A 14,655-nucleotide genomic window follows, 5' to 3' on the forward strand; every position below is an offset into this window, starting at 1 on the left:
CACGACTGCAGCAGGTATAATCCTTAATGTAACAGAGCGAAACCAGCTGTGAAAAGAGGAGGAGTTAATTTGACCAGTGCACCAGTGTTTCACATTCCAAACTAAATTGTAAGCAATTCTCCCATTTTTGATACATTCAGTTTTAATCATACTAATTAAAAGAATTAGTTTTTGAACCTGAGGGCGGCACTATTTTTTTAAGTACTACAACTACTACATACTACATGATTAAAAAATTTCGGGCCAACTCTTGAATGGTGATGGAAGACCTTCAGCTAAGCATAAAAATAAATTCAGATTTTTGTTTCAAACATTTTTTTTGAAAAAAAAACAGAACTGTCAATTTTCATATTATCATGTAGGCATCTTAGTTTTTTTGTTTCCGATGTTGTTACATTTAGTTTAATGTTGAATTTGCTAGTTTGTTAAATGTTTTTTAAACCATAAGGCACAAACTGGTTATTTTTTCAACAGGTATCTGTTCAGACTTACAAGATCTGCCGTTCCCGCTAATAAAATTCAAGATTACATAATCGGAACAGCCAAAAATTTAATCCAAAATCTAATCTTTGAAGAGGTATTATCTCGTGAAAAAAGGATCAATCAATTTTTTATCATGGAAACTTTTAAGTCAGTTGGATGTCCTTTATCACAACCCAAGAGATGGTCCGATACTTTTGAATCACGTTGTAGGTATGTACAAAGAGATTTTTAGGTGACAAATTCTCTTTAGGCAACAATGACTTGATAGTTCGTTTCTTAGTAACGCTAACCTGGCACATTCAAGTTTCGATTTTTCGAGGGACGTTTTCGCCCAAATGGAGTTAATTGGAGAATCGATAAAAATTTCGATAAGATAATAAATATTTTCCAAAGCGTTTTTGATGTCAGAGTTACAACACTCAACTTTGGATTTTCTAATGGACGCCATATTCGATTTCGGTATTTTTGAAAAGTTTCTTTGTTCCTGATTATAACGATGTATCACACGATATAATCAAATCTTACATGCTGATCAAAATTGAAAAAAAAGCATTTTTGCGAAGAGAGCTTTGGAAAAAAAAACAACAATTTTGTTGTTTTGTTGTAAATTTTTACAGTTCAAGTAATATTGCGAGCAGAACTTCTTTTATATACTTCTTTATATAACTTTGTGTTGTTTTGTTTTGCGAAGAATAAATTCTAGTTTATCACGTTGTTCCTATTTCAAAACCTTAGTTTTTAAGTAGGTAAGCTTGACGGAAATGCGTCTTCCAGATCCAAATTCAATTGAACTGTCAAAATTTAGTTTGTTAATTAAAATTGTTGGCGTTTTTTCCAAAGCACTCTTCGCAAAAACGCTTTTTCTTAATTTTGATCAGCATGTAAAATTTGATTATATTGTGTAATACAGCGTTGTAATTAGGAATAAAAAGACTTTTCAAAAATACACTAATCGGATATGGCGTCCATAAAAAAATCCAAAGTGGAGTGTTGTAACTCTGGCATCAAGAACGCCTTGGAAAATACGATAACAGATTTAGATTCCTTTAAAAACGTCCAAGTTAAAAACGTTTAGGTCTTTTAGTTTCCGCTTGAAAAAATAAAAACGAAAATGACAAATTTCCGTTTTTTACCAATAATTCAAAAACTAAAAATGACATATTAAATTGTCTTTCAGATTATTGTTTACCATAAAAATGCGCAACTTTGTCCTAATTTAACCGACCTTGTATCTCTTATAATAACTGAGATCTCCATGGTAGAGCTCGAAAAACGGACACCCTGTATTGCCAAATTTTGAAAAAATTCTGTCAATAAATATTTAACTTTATAAAACTATAAACTTTAACTTTATAAAATGGAAGAATTTTATTTGGCTCAACCTCTAGCCTGTGCTTATAGACGCATAAACTCCATAATTTGATGGAAATTTATTCACTCAACTAACTCGTTAAGTTGGTTGAATTATAATTTAAATCAAGTGAAAATGTTTTTTTTTTTCATTTTACTGAAATTAAGAAAAGTTTTTTTTTCAGCTAATTTTTATTTAAATTATGAAAACATTTTATTAAAATGTGCAGGTTTCCCATTATGTAAAATTTTAAACTAGTCTTCAGAATCCCGAAAACTTTGTATATCAAAGATTTTATGAGACGAAAATAGCAGTAAACACCGCTCGCATGAATCGCTTGAAAGCTTTCTAGGTTTGTAACAAATTAAAAATAAAACGTAAACAACGTTCTCATATTTTTTAAGCAAATTATTTATTTTTATATTAAATGTGCAAAGCGATTGTCTTTTTAAAGTGAGACCAAAGGTCGAGCCAAGACAAAAAGGCATTCAAGCGTTAAAAAACAGTTACATACAAGCTGTTTCAGAAGTCTCAAGAGAAAAATGTCAAGATACTAAGTAGATATACTATACAGCGCCAGAACTCGCGCCCCAGAGAAAATACGGTAGGCTACTAGGAACATGGAAAAAATGTTAAAAAAATTTAACTATAAAAATTTCGAAGTTCTGAGAGTTTAAATTTTGCATTTTGATTCTATTTATTTCTGTTGAAAAAATAATTTTCCAATTTTTTTTGCTACAGACTATTAGAAGAGGAAAAAAGGAAGCTGTATCCTAAGTTTAATGTTATTTGTGTCTTTTATTGTCATAATTTTCTTACCTTTATTAAATAATTGTATAAAAACATATACAAGATCATCAATATTATTAAATAGACATAAAAAATGTCAAATGTCAAAAAATAAATGTCAAAATTTTTTGACAGAAAGAATTTTTTTAAACATTTTTTCCATGTTCCTGGTACCTTGTCTTACTTGAAATTTTTCTCTGGGGTGCGAGTTCTGGCGCAGCCCTGTATTTCAGTGGATAGTAGACTGCTCAAGGTCACAATTTACAAGTGTACTCAACTTTTGACAGCATTTTGACATTTATTGACAATCTATGAACAACTGGTGTTTCAATTAGTAAATGTTGAGTTTATTTATTTAAATTGATTTTAATGTGCTCATTAACGGAAACCAAAGGGACTACAATACATCCAATTCGATTTGGATATTTAAAACAACCCAAAACATGAATGTTTGAATAGTATTTGAACGAGTTTTATTGAGCTCCAATACGGGCTATTAGACGTGACGTCACAGACGCGACTGTACTGAAGCTAAACATACAGTGTTGCCAGTTGTGATACTAGAGTACCAAATTGATACTAGATTTTTTTTACTAGATATTTATATTTACTTGCAAACAAATAATAATTTATATTCTCAGCCAAATACACATTATGTGAATGTTAATATATTTTATTTTGTTTTGTTTTGGTACGACCTATCCACTCCTGTCGTTTGCAACATTCTGGCAATGCTGTAAACATATTTTTGACGTACACAGAAAGTGAGGTTAGAACAGATTAAATTACAGAAATGTTGACTACAATTGTTAAAACCATTACGAAACGACATACATTTTTTCATAGCAACTATTTCCTTAGAAACAATCTCCCTACACGTCCAGGATTCAAGAAATAAACTTTTATTTGTTTAGCTTCAAAGGTACAGTCAGGTACCTTGCTGACGTCACACTAATAGCGCGTATACGCGCTATTAGTGTGACGTCAGTGAAGTACCTTTGAAGCTACACTAATAAACATACCTTGTTCCCAATGCTTTTCGTATGGACGTAAAAAAAGTTTATTTCGGAATCCTGGACGTATAGGAAGATTATGTTTCCAAGGAAATAGTTGCTATGAAAAATGTGTGTTGTTACGTAATAGTTTTAACAATTGTAGTCAACATTTCTGTAAATTAATCTCTTCTAACCTCACTTTTTGTGTAATGTGTACTTTAAAGTGTGTTTACAGAGTTGCCAGAATGTTGCAAACGACAGAGTGGCTAGGTCGTACCAAAACAAAATAAAAAGTATCAACATTCACATAATGTGTAGTTGACTGAGAGTATAAATTATTATTTGCTTACAAGTAAATATAAATATGTAGTAAAAAAAAACTAGTAACAATTTGGTACTATAGTATCACAACTGGCAACACTGTATGTTTAGCTTCGGTACAGTCGCGTCTGTGACGTCACGTCTAATAGCGCGTATTTTGGTTAAATAACTTAAAGGTATATGAAAAATACTTTTTTTTTTTAATTTACTCATAAAAGGTAATTACAAATCTACCAGACATAGGTAATCAACTCAGAAGTATCTGCAGGCAACGTCATCGTCAGTAGAATGTGTAAATTATATCCAACAATATTCGTTCTTGCTCAAAACCAAAGAGAGGATCAACTTGGGTTTGCTTCTCTCTAGATAGGCCGGCTTGTGACCTTATTCATAGGAGCAAAAATGTCTTTTAAATGATTTGATGATTAAACGATTTTTAGTCAATCAACTAAACCACTGTACCACTAAGGGTTTCCTTGGGGCAACTACGTTTCAGTTGGGACTAATAAGTTGTGAGGCACATTACCCTTGTATGTACAAGGTGCAAGGTATGTTTCATAACAATTTTGTTAATTAAAACTATGGATGTGGCTAAAATGTTTGTTATTATTATTATCAATAACGATCTTTGATTTATTAAGAAGAACCAACGTTTTGTGCAATATTTAAAAGTTTTATTTGTAAATTGATAAGTTGATAACTGCCACAAACACCATGGACATGGTTGACAGATCCTAGCAAGAATATGCTTTTATTTTTACAAAATTTTCATATTAGAGGTTCGATCGACGTTTTGAACAAAATTCTTGGACTTGGTTTTGGTGTTCCAACTTTTAACTTGATCGACACTTTTTTATCGGAGGTAACAGAGTTACTCACTGATGTTTCATCCAAAAACAAGCTTCGGCTTAAAATGTATTTTATTACTTGAATGTTCTGAATAATAAAGCAAGCGATTATGATTTAATAGTTATTTATTATACAAGCGGATAAAGTGGCCGTTTAATGAGTTGTTCGTTTCACCGCGCAAGCTGCGGTTTTTTAAATCTACAGGCCGATACGTTGAGATTTTTTTCAAAAAATTCAATGCTTTTAAAAAAAGAACAAAAATGCATAAATGGTGAACTTGAAAACAACTTTACTCAGTTATTTTTCAAGTAATCAATTTCGGTTTTTGTAAGATAATTTAAAAGAATATTCTATAGGCCGATGCGTTGGCTTTTTTTTTTAAGTGTTTAGATATTGTGATTGATGTAAAAGTCACAATATTTAACGGTAGACCTAAAGATTCGTTTTAGGGTTTTGGTATTTATTACAAAATATTAAATCTTAACAAATTCAACAAACACCATGTAATAAAACACTGTTGTTTTTAAATTATTAATAAATATATTTTGCCCAAAAATGCATTCTAGTTCATTGCTTTTACCACTAGAGGCGTTGTCAGTGCCGCTTCTGTGGAGGATCGAGGGTCTATACCTGCTCTTGTACCACCGGGGAAAAAACTATTCACCAGTCTAACTTGGCGCTCACGCTGCGCTTTGTTGCAATAGTGTTTTAAACTAACTAGTTGAGGAGCAGGTATAAAATGTTGAAAAACCCTTATTTAGGAAGTTGGTCTGGACTGGAGGACACACGTTTCTTGAAAACTGTGTCATGGAAAATTGCTTCAATGAGTTTGTCCCCGGATTGAGTTTACAGGATTTTTTTTATCTTTGATTATACGCCAAAACTGAAAAGAAAAACATTTCTTGCTTTATCTGAAACGAGCAAATCTGTAATTAAAACTTTATTATTCTAACTTAATAGAAAAAAAGTTCATTTTTCTCTTGTTTTTGAACTTATTTTTTGTGAATTATTTTTCTCAGCGTTTTAAATACCATCACATTGGCGGTTTTACTTTTTTAATAACGATGTGACTTTGCCAAATGAGTTTACGCAAGTTAAATAACAAAAACGTTTAAGAAAAATATAATTTTAATAAATGGCAATTCTAAAAAACAGCTTTAACATAAAAAATACAAAACGCAGTCGTACATAACCCTTAATTTCAATGTAACAGAAAAAAACAGCACTGCCACCTTTAAAAAATAAAATAGAAAATCATGGCTACGAGAGTCAACACAACTTTGGTAAAACCGCTATAAACCCTGCTAATCAAATTCTATTATCAACTTAAATGGAGTATAGATAAGTCTATATAAGAATTGCGAAATTATGAGGGTTTAAAAGGATGACTCGATTACAAATTATCTTGATCGCTCGATATAATTGAAACATGAATCTGAAAAAAGTTTTGTTATTAGAGTACTTCTCGCATTTTCCTGTAATGCGGCATCATGTAAATTACACCTTTATCAACAGTAACTCACTTTTATTTCTTAATAATTGTTTGATACCACATCACATAAACTTATTTTAGTATTCGAAAAATAGGACTTGCATAATATGTCAAATTTATTGTTATTTAACAATAACAGCGTTATTAAAATTTAAAAATAAATTATAGCAGGTGTTCAAAAACTGAACCATTAGCTAACAGACAAACATTCGACCGCCTGTTTAAACTGTCACTAATACTTGACAGGATTTCTTCATTCACCGAATTAGCCGCATTGAAAATTCGTTCCTGGAGCTTCTTGATTGTTTCTGGCAATGGTGGCTGATACGAGTAAATCAAATTTTTGATGTAGCTCCAGAAAAAAAACAGTCCAATGGATTAAAATCCGGACTCCTGAGAGGCCAAAGATTGGTTGAGCCACAGTGGCAGCTCGTAAATTTTTACTTTCCTTTTCCAGCATATCTCGAGAACGATAAGAGTTAGAAACTTGAAATTTAGTATGTAAGTTACTTGTAGCAAGGGGATGTAGCACGAAACAATTGGTAAAAATCGGTCGCACCGTTCGGCCGCAAAAACCAAAAGTCGGCCTTAAAGCCGCGTACGGTTGAAGATACAATAAATTTATGGGGATACAAATTATTTAGAATCATGAAATATACCTTATTTAAACAGTAAAATGTAATAATAATGGGTACCGAACTAAAAAAAAAACTGCAACTCAGACTTGACCCGCGACAACTATGATCTATTTCGCGTGTAATCCGGCAGGTGGTGCTAACGTAAAGGTTACACTACATTGTTGTCGTTATTAGGATGTTTCTCAAATAAGTAGGAACAGGAAAGTCGTGTGATGTTCACACCAGATTTTTTAAGATGCGATTTAACTTTATAGCCACAAATCGTTTTATTGTGGGAATAAATATCGCGATTGAATTTCCAAATATAATATTGTTTACCCTTACTGGTCCTCGTTTATAACTACCCTATCGGGATAAACAAAAACACGATTAAACCCGTCACACCAAACTTTTATTTCAAACACATCAAAAAGTGGTCATCCCCAGGTGAGAATAAAACGAACTAATTTAACATTATTAATGCCTTATACTAATTTTTCCGAATTTCACTTTCCCTACCCCCAACTAACGAGTAGAGGGGAGAAAAGGAAATGGGGCCGTTGTCTGAATTCATAAGCTTATCTCTATTTTTAAATATTTCAAGACTCTCGAAAGCGTCAAGAAATTTACAATTATTGACTACTCTAATAATTTTTACATTAGTTTCATCGATTCTATGGTCTTTTTCAAAAATATGTTGGGCCACACTTGATTTTTCAAATCTGTTATATATTAAATGAGCTCTGTGCTCTTTAAACCTAGTGTTAAACTGATTGACGTGTTTGTGAAATATATTTTTGTTCACAATCTTTACAGTTAATTTCATAAATCCCCGACTTTTCTGAAGGTCCCACTTTATCTTTAGGATTACCAAAAAAACTTTTGAGATTTTTGCCAGAGTTTTAAACTACTTGGAAGTCAAGATTTTTGAAAATTTTACTTAAACCTCTTGTGATTGAGGGAGTATGGGTAAAGTTATAAACTGTGTTTTCTCTAAAAGTCGTGGAATTACTGACCATTTTTCTATATGTACTTAACTTTCTGAACCATTTTGTTAATTATGTTAGTATCAAAACCATTACACTTCGCTGTATCTTTAATAATTTTGAGCTCTTTTTCAAATCTTGCATGACTCAAAGGAAAATTAGCAAGCCTGTGAATCAAAAAGTTAAAACTCGCCATTTTATGTTGAGGTAAATGATGTGAGTCAGCGGTGATATAGCGAAGTGTACTACTATTTGTCGTATAAATATCAAATTCTAATGAGTGTTAGTTATAATTACTAAAGTATAACTTTCCTTTTACTTTTTTTCACAAGTGAAATTCATACTTACAAAACGGTTGTTTAAAATTTTGAGGAAATGCTCAATGGTACATTTATTAAGATCAAAAATGACAAAAATATCATTCACATACTTTAACAAACTCTAGGAAAATATTCGAGTTCATTTGGGTGGAGGTTGGTAACTTACCATGTTATTTTGATTCCCTCTAGGAACCACCGAAACGGTTTTGAGTGATTCTCAATAACTTTTTCGGTTGAGAGATATTGAGTAATAATGAGCCTGTAAAAATTTTTGAAGCAACCAACATTTCATTTTGAAGATACCGTGGGTATTAAAATTTCTGGTTTGAATTAATTAAGCATAGTAATCTTTAATTTTTAACAAAATTTATACTCGGAGCCCGTCTATTTGATATCGCGCTGCAGCCTGCGAAGCGTTTTTTAAACATTCTCCAAAAATGAGAATCGTGACGGTTTTTCGTCATTGCTAAACATTTTAGTAAATCTCACCAAACTCTAGAACTAGAACCAACATGCCTAAAAAGTATTTCTACATCAATAGCTCATATCGAACTGAACTACGAACACATCACGAAGAAATTAATAAAACAATTAAATAACTTCAAACTGTAATGCCTACAAGTCAGAAGACTCTACGTTGTTGGTAGCATTTTACAAGCGTAGGCCTCGTAAAATTGTGTGAAACAGCCTATATGCATGTTTTGTACTTGCTGCAGCATTTATTCTTTTACACAAAGATAGTAATTTTGTTTTTTATTCACTCAAGAGGGCAAGTTTACTTTTTTTTTTAATGTTTTTCATAATTTAATTCAGAATTGCATTGTATACCTTTGCACGCAAAATTTGGTAAAGATTTCTGGGAAAACAAAGGAGCTATAATTTTCGCAAGTTTTTTTCCCAGTCTAAGAAGCTATTGAAGGCTCTTCATCGTAGAAGATAACGGTAAATCCTGAACTGTAGTTGTATGTTTAATTTTTTTGTGTCATACAACATTGCAATTCGTCATTTTTAACCGATTTTCTATGCGTCAGTCGGCTATCACTTTTGCACTCATCTGTGTTATATCTCCATCAACGACAGCAAATTTGAAAGGCCGATAGATACGACCATAAAGTACTAATTTTTTACCATTACTTATTATCATTTAATACTGTCGATTTGTGACTTGTACTCTCCAATCTAGTGATCGGAAAGCAGGGCACTCTCCGATCTAGCGACCGGAAAGCAGGAATCCTGTTGGGCTGAATTATTTATTTATTTATTTAGCACTTGTCACAGTAACAAATGGAATAAAAAACACTAACGTCACAAGTTATAAGCGACTGTACTTTACATAGAGCAACTATTTTTTAAACACATTTCAGCATAAGCTGGTAAATAGTGATTGTAATAAAATTGTTTGATTAAAAATTATCTGAATTTCTTCAGTTGTTTAAATTACTTAACATCTTTGCACAACACAACCATAATCACCATCCGCTTCTTCAGTAATTTTTCTTCTCTTTACTAGATTGTTGTAATTATTTTTATTTAATTTTCGTTTTAAATTATTTGCTTTTATTTTTTGTTGTACGTTTACATATTTAGTAGTATAATATCCCGGACTTTTTTGATTTACATATTTACCTTTACAATTATATGAAATGAGAGCAGCATTTGGTACTTCCAATTTTAATTTATTTAGAAACAGCGAATAGAAAAATAAGCCTCTTGTCCACCTACATACTTTCAAGCAATAAACAGTATTTTGTTATGAAGACTCTAAGTACTACTTTTGTAAACTTCATCATATCAGTAGCTATCCCTAACGGATTAAAAACCCATAGCAGGTATCCAGTAGGAAAAAAAGCTTCAAGTTATTCCTACATTTCTGCATAATAATTAGACTTAATTTTTGGTGAAAAATTGAATTACCTGATAAGTACATCGTCTTATTAAATTTATTCATCTTTTACATCAATTCTTAAAATGACATAATTTTACAGCTTGTATTTTTAGTTGTTTCCTTATAGATGCCAAACATCCCTCGTAAGGTCATAAATCAGATAAAACCGGTGATGGAGGTCTGCTTGCGGTAAGCTCAGTTTGTTGTGAAAAAGAACTAGGGTTGAGAGAGACAAGACGATTTTCACACTACGAAAGTTAATAATATTTTCCACAAGAGATTTTAGAGTTATCAATTATCCGAACGATTTTATTTTTTTTCTTAAGGTCTTTGGTACATGTAGGAAGGACATTGTTAGTTTCCATATAAATACTATAATTTTATTATAAAAAATATGTTAAAAAATATATAAAAAATAAGAATTTAAATTAGCTACATAACAATATCCCTAGAAATATCTAAAATGGTTTCATCAAAAAAATAAAAACAAAAAAATTCCTTATAATAGCTGAGAAAAACCTTTTCGAAAAATGCATTGAAATTCCCTATCTTGGCAAACGATAAGTTAAGCCTTAACCGTAAAACCGTAAAGTTATAGTGTCGCGCAACTTTGTCTTTTACACTTTTACTCCCAAATCTAAAACACGGATTATTGTGCTCGGATTGAGTTTACAAGAGGGAAAAAAATATCTTTGATTTTATGCCAAAACTGCAAAGAAAAAACATTTTTTGCTTTACCTGAAATGAGCAAATCTGTAATTAAAACTTCATTTTTCTCAATCAATAGAAAGAAAAGTTCATTTTTCTCTAGATTTTGGATTTGGAATAATTTTTTTCTATTTCGGTGTTAGAATCTATTCCAGCACCCAAATGACGTCATTTGAGTGCTGGAATAAGTCGTTCGCGGTAATTTAATTTTAGTGACGGACTTTCTTCACAATTAATTTTCAAATGTGAAAATATGAATTATTTTTATTTTGTACAGCCGCCTAAAAATTATTCCACATACCTAAATGTCGCCAACCGTCGCAAAATTCTCTAGAAAAAAAATTAAGTTTTTGTTTTTTAATTTATACAATGATATAAAGCGGCAAAATAGAAAAAATAGTATAAAGCACTTGTTGCAGAAGGTTCTTCAAGCACTGTGTGTTCCTCAACTAACCGCTACGCGGCCTGTTTCGGAATTTCAAATTTGTGCTTGAATCAAATCAAATCAAATTGGCAGTTTTATTTTTTTGGACAATGATGTCACTTTGACAAATGAGTTTATACGAGTTAAATAACAAAAATGTTTGTGAAAAACATAATTTTAATAAATGGCTACTCAAAGAAAGAACTTTAAGATAAACAACAAAGTAATTTTTAACAAGAACTATCATTATTCAATTAATAAATTAATTGTCAAAACGACATACAGCTATAGGGCCTAAGAAGCAGTGAAAAATTGTTCCAAAATCAAGAGAAAACTTAGCTTTTCTTTTTCTTAGCTTTTCGTTTCAAATAAAACAAAAAATGTTTTTCCTTTGCAGTTTTGGCGTAAAATCAAAGATAAAAAAATTCCTCTTGTAAACACAATCCGGCGACATACTGTATATTATGTTTTCATGACGCTAAAAACACCTTTTATATACAAAGTGATCAACAATGAATTTTTTCTGTTGGTAATCCTGACTCTAATTTTTAAAGGTTACCACTGGAGTACGCTTAAATTAATTAAAAATAATTCAACAATCTTTAGGGATTGTACGTCAAGTATTTGTTAAGCAAAATCGTATACGGTTGCAGTGTTTTAAATTATTAACAAAAATACTTTCAAATCTGTTACCAACAGACTCAGTTTTTCTGGATTACTTCGTACTAACATCTTGACAAGCTGTAACATAATATGCGTATTAGCTACGTTGCTAATAGCAACTGTCGTATTAGTAATTTTTTTGTGGTGGTCGTGGATAAAGTATAACTACTCTAGACATTCGTTCATAGCTCCACTGCGCTTCGTTCGTGCCAACTAAAACTAGGTACATAATAGACTATTATACATACATACAGGTTGCGCCAGAACTCGCGCCCCAGAGAAAAATAAGGTAAGATACCAGGAACATGGAAAAAATGTTAAAAAAAATTATCTATAACAATTTAGAAGTTATGAGGGTTTAAAGTTTGCACTTTGACTCTATTTATTTCTGTTGGAAAAATAATTTTCTAAGTTTTTTTTTGCTATAGGCTATTAAAAGCAGAAACAAGGAAGCTGTATCCTAAATTGTAACTCTGTTTAATGTTATTTGTGGCTTTTACTGACAAAATTTTTGTGCCTTTACTAAATAATTGTAAAAAAACATATACAAGATCATCAGTATCATTAAATATATATAAAAAAATGTCAAATGTCAAAAAATAAATGTCAAAATTTTTTGACAGATAGAATTTTTTAAACATTTTTTTCATGTTCCAGGTATCTTACCTTACTTGAAAATTTTCTCTGGGGCGCGAGTTCTGGCGCAGCCTGTATACAAGGTTCGCCAAAACTCGCGCCCCAGAGAAAAATGCCATGTAGGGTAAGATACCAGGAACATGGAAAATGTGTTAAAAAGTTCTATCTATAAAAATTTCGAAGTTACAAGAGTTTAAATTTTGCATTTTGACTTTATTTATTTCTGTTGAAAAAATAATTTTCCAGTTTTTTTGCTATAGGCTATTAGAAGAGGAAACAAGGCAGCTGTATCCTAAATTGTAACTCTGTTTAATGTTATTTGTGTCTTTTATTGGCAAAAACATATACAGTATCATTAAATAGATATAACAAAATGTCCAAAAATGTCAAATGTCAAAAAATAAATGTCAAATTTCCTGGTATCTTATCTTACTTGAAATTTTTCTCCGGGGCGCGAGTTCTGACACACCCTGTATTAATTTATATTCGAGTCATTATTGGACTGTATTAGTGTTTTATTTATGAAGAATATTTATTTTGAAAATGTTTTCAATAAGTGTAAAAATCAATCCATAAAAAAATTACTCTCAGGCGTAATTTGTTGGACAATCACAAAAGATATCACTCACGAAAAGCGTAATATAAATTAGGGTTTATATTAATGAAGCGTTAAAAAGAGAAGCGTATTTATACTGCAGCGTTTATCGTGGAGGTCGAAACGTGTGCTTAAGGTCAATTTTTAGTCAAAACTGCTAGACGAAATCCTACCTTCCCTGTTTTCTCAAGATTAATAATCCTTAGAAACTGTTGAGCAGTTTATTTTATGCACACTTGTGAATTATGTTTTTTCCTAAGCAGATAAATTTTATTGTGATAAAATATGTAGTTTTAGTGTTTCACAAAAGCTGTAATAATTTTAGAAGTTTCTTGCTCAATTGGAAATTTCGAAAAACACTTTCCTTCAAAATAAATAATATGTTGTAAATATTGTCAAATTGAAGGCAGATTTAAAAATGATTTGCCTTGAGAACATTGCCTCACTCTCCTAAAATATACACCAAAATTAAGAAAGATGACATTTTTATTAAATTAAAGATATCTTGGGATGAGTCAATGTGTAAAAAAACTATTATGTCTACATTTGAATGACAAAAGCCCAGTCTATGAAACTATATTACATTTAATTTTGAAGCAACTATAATCTCTGATTTAATAGCCTATTATTGCCTTCTTTGGTCGAAATTAGTTTTATAAAACAGGATGTTAGCAATATTATGTTTTGTTGTTGACATTAAAACAGTTTTATTACATTTTTAATACATCCACGTCATTATCTTTAAAAATAAAATCAATCAAATTACAACTTTTCTTTCAAATTGTTGAGTAAAGCTCTGAGTCATAATTATAATTACACCATCATTCTCTTGAGCTTTCGTATTTTTTTGCAATCGTCACACACATATTTTGCTCCAATTAATCAGTCGATGAATAGTAGTCAATTAAAAAAATTAATTTCTATTCATTCGTTACATTATACCTCGTTCAGAAAACTTTTGAGAACCTTTTGAATTCTAAATTCTATATTCTAATTCAAAAATTACTTTTTGAGAAGATAATAAAACGGTAAATAAGGAACCTGACTGTCCTTGAACGCAACCAATTTGCATTTATTTTGCTTCTCTAATTAAACACCTTCGTGAGCAAAATGACATTAATGGTAATGGTAGGTTCTGAAAAGTACGATGAAAATGATAAACTCTCCCATTTAATTTTGCGTAAAAGTGGAATTACATTACATAAAAGGTAAGAGCACAATAGTTAAATAAATACTAAATATTTTTTTGCATAACAGACGATTATAAATAAAATGTAATTCATTTTATTCTATCTACTATTACTTAAAGTCTATAAATCATGTTTTAAAATTTTATTTATAATCGCATTGATGAATTTTTTACTTACGATTTGAAATTTCTTATTTTTCCTATAAAAAAATGTAAATTCGTTAACTTATTTATTATTGCATCAGTGATTTGCTTCTAATCAACACATTCTGTAACTTATTTTGCCGTTTATTTTAACCATTTCATTAACTGATAATGTTATCGTGTGAAAAAAGTCGCACGAGCGCTATCA

General features: G+C 30.8%; 1 protein-coding gene across 5 annotated transcripts in view; it reads right to left on the reverse strand.

Moving 5' to 3' along the window:
* The window catches only part of LOC123015588 (adenosine receptor A2a), a 75,556-nt gene extending 60,901 nt beyond the window's left edge, over positions 1 to 14,655 (reverse strand). For all 5 annotated transcript variants that reach the window (XR_006413391.1, XR_006413392.1, XM_044415390.1 and 2 more), the window contains exon 1: positions 14,482 to 14,655. The gene's annotated coding sequence lies outside the window, so the exon portion shown is untranslated. The remainder of the gene's footprint in view (positions 1 to 14,481) is intronic.

Source organism: Tribolium madens, unplaced genomic scaffold (genome assembly GCF_015345945.1).
Source record: "Tribolium madens isolate multiple individuals breed KSU strain unplaced genomic scaffold, Tmad_KSU_1.1 Scaffold_19;HRSCAF=116;Tcas5.2_LG9, whole genome shotgun sequence".
Classification (NCBI taxonomy): Eukaryota; Metazoa; Arthropoda; class Insecta; order Coleoptera; family Tenebrionidae; genus Tribolium; species Tribolium madens.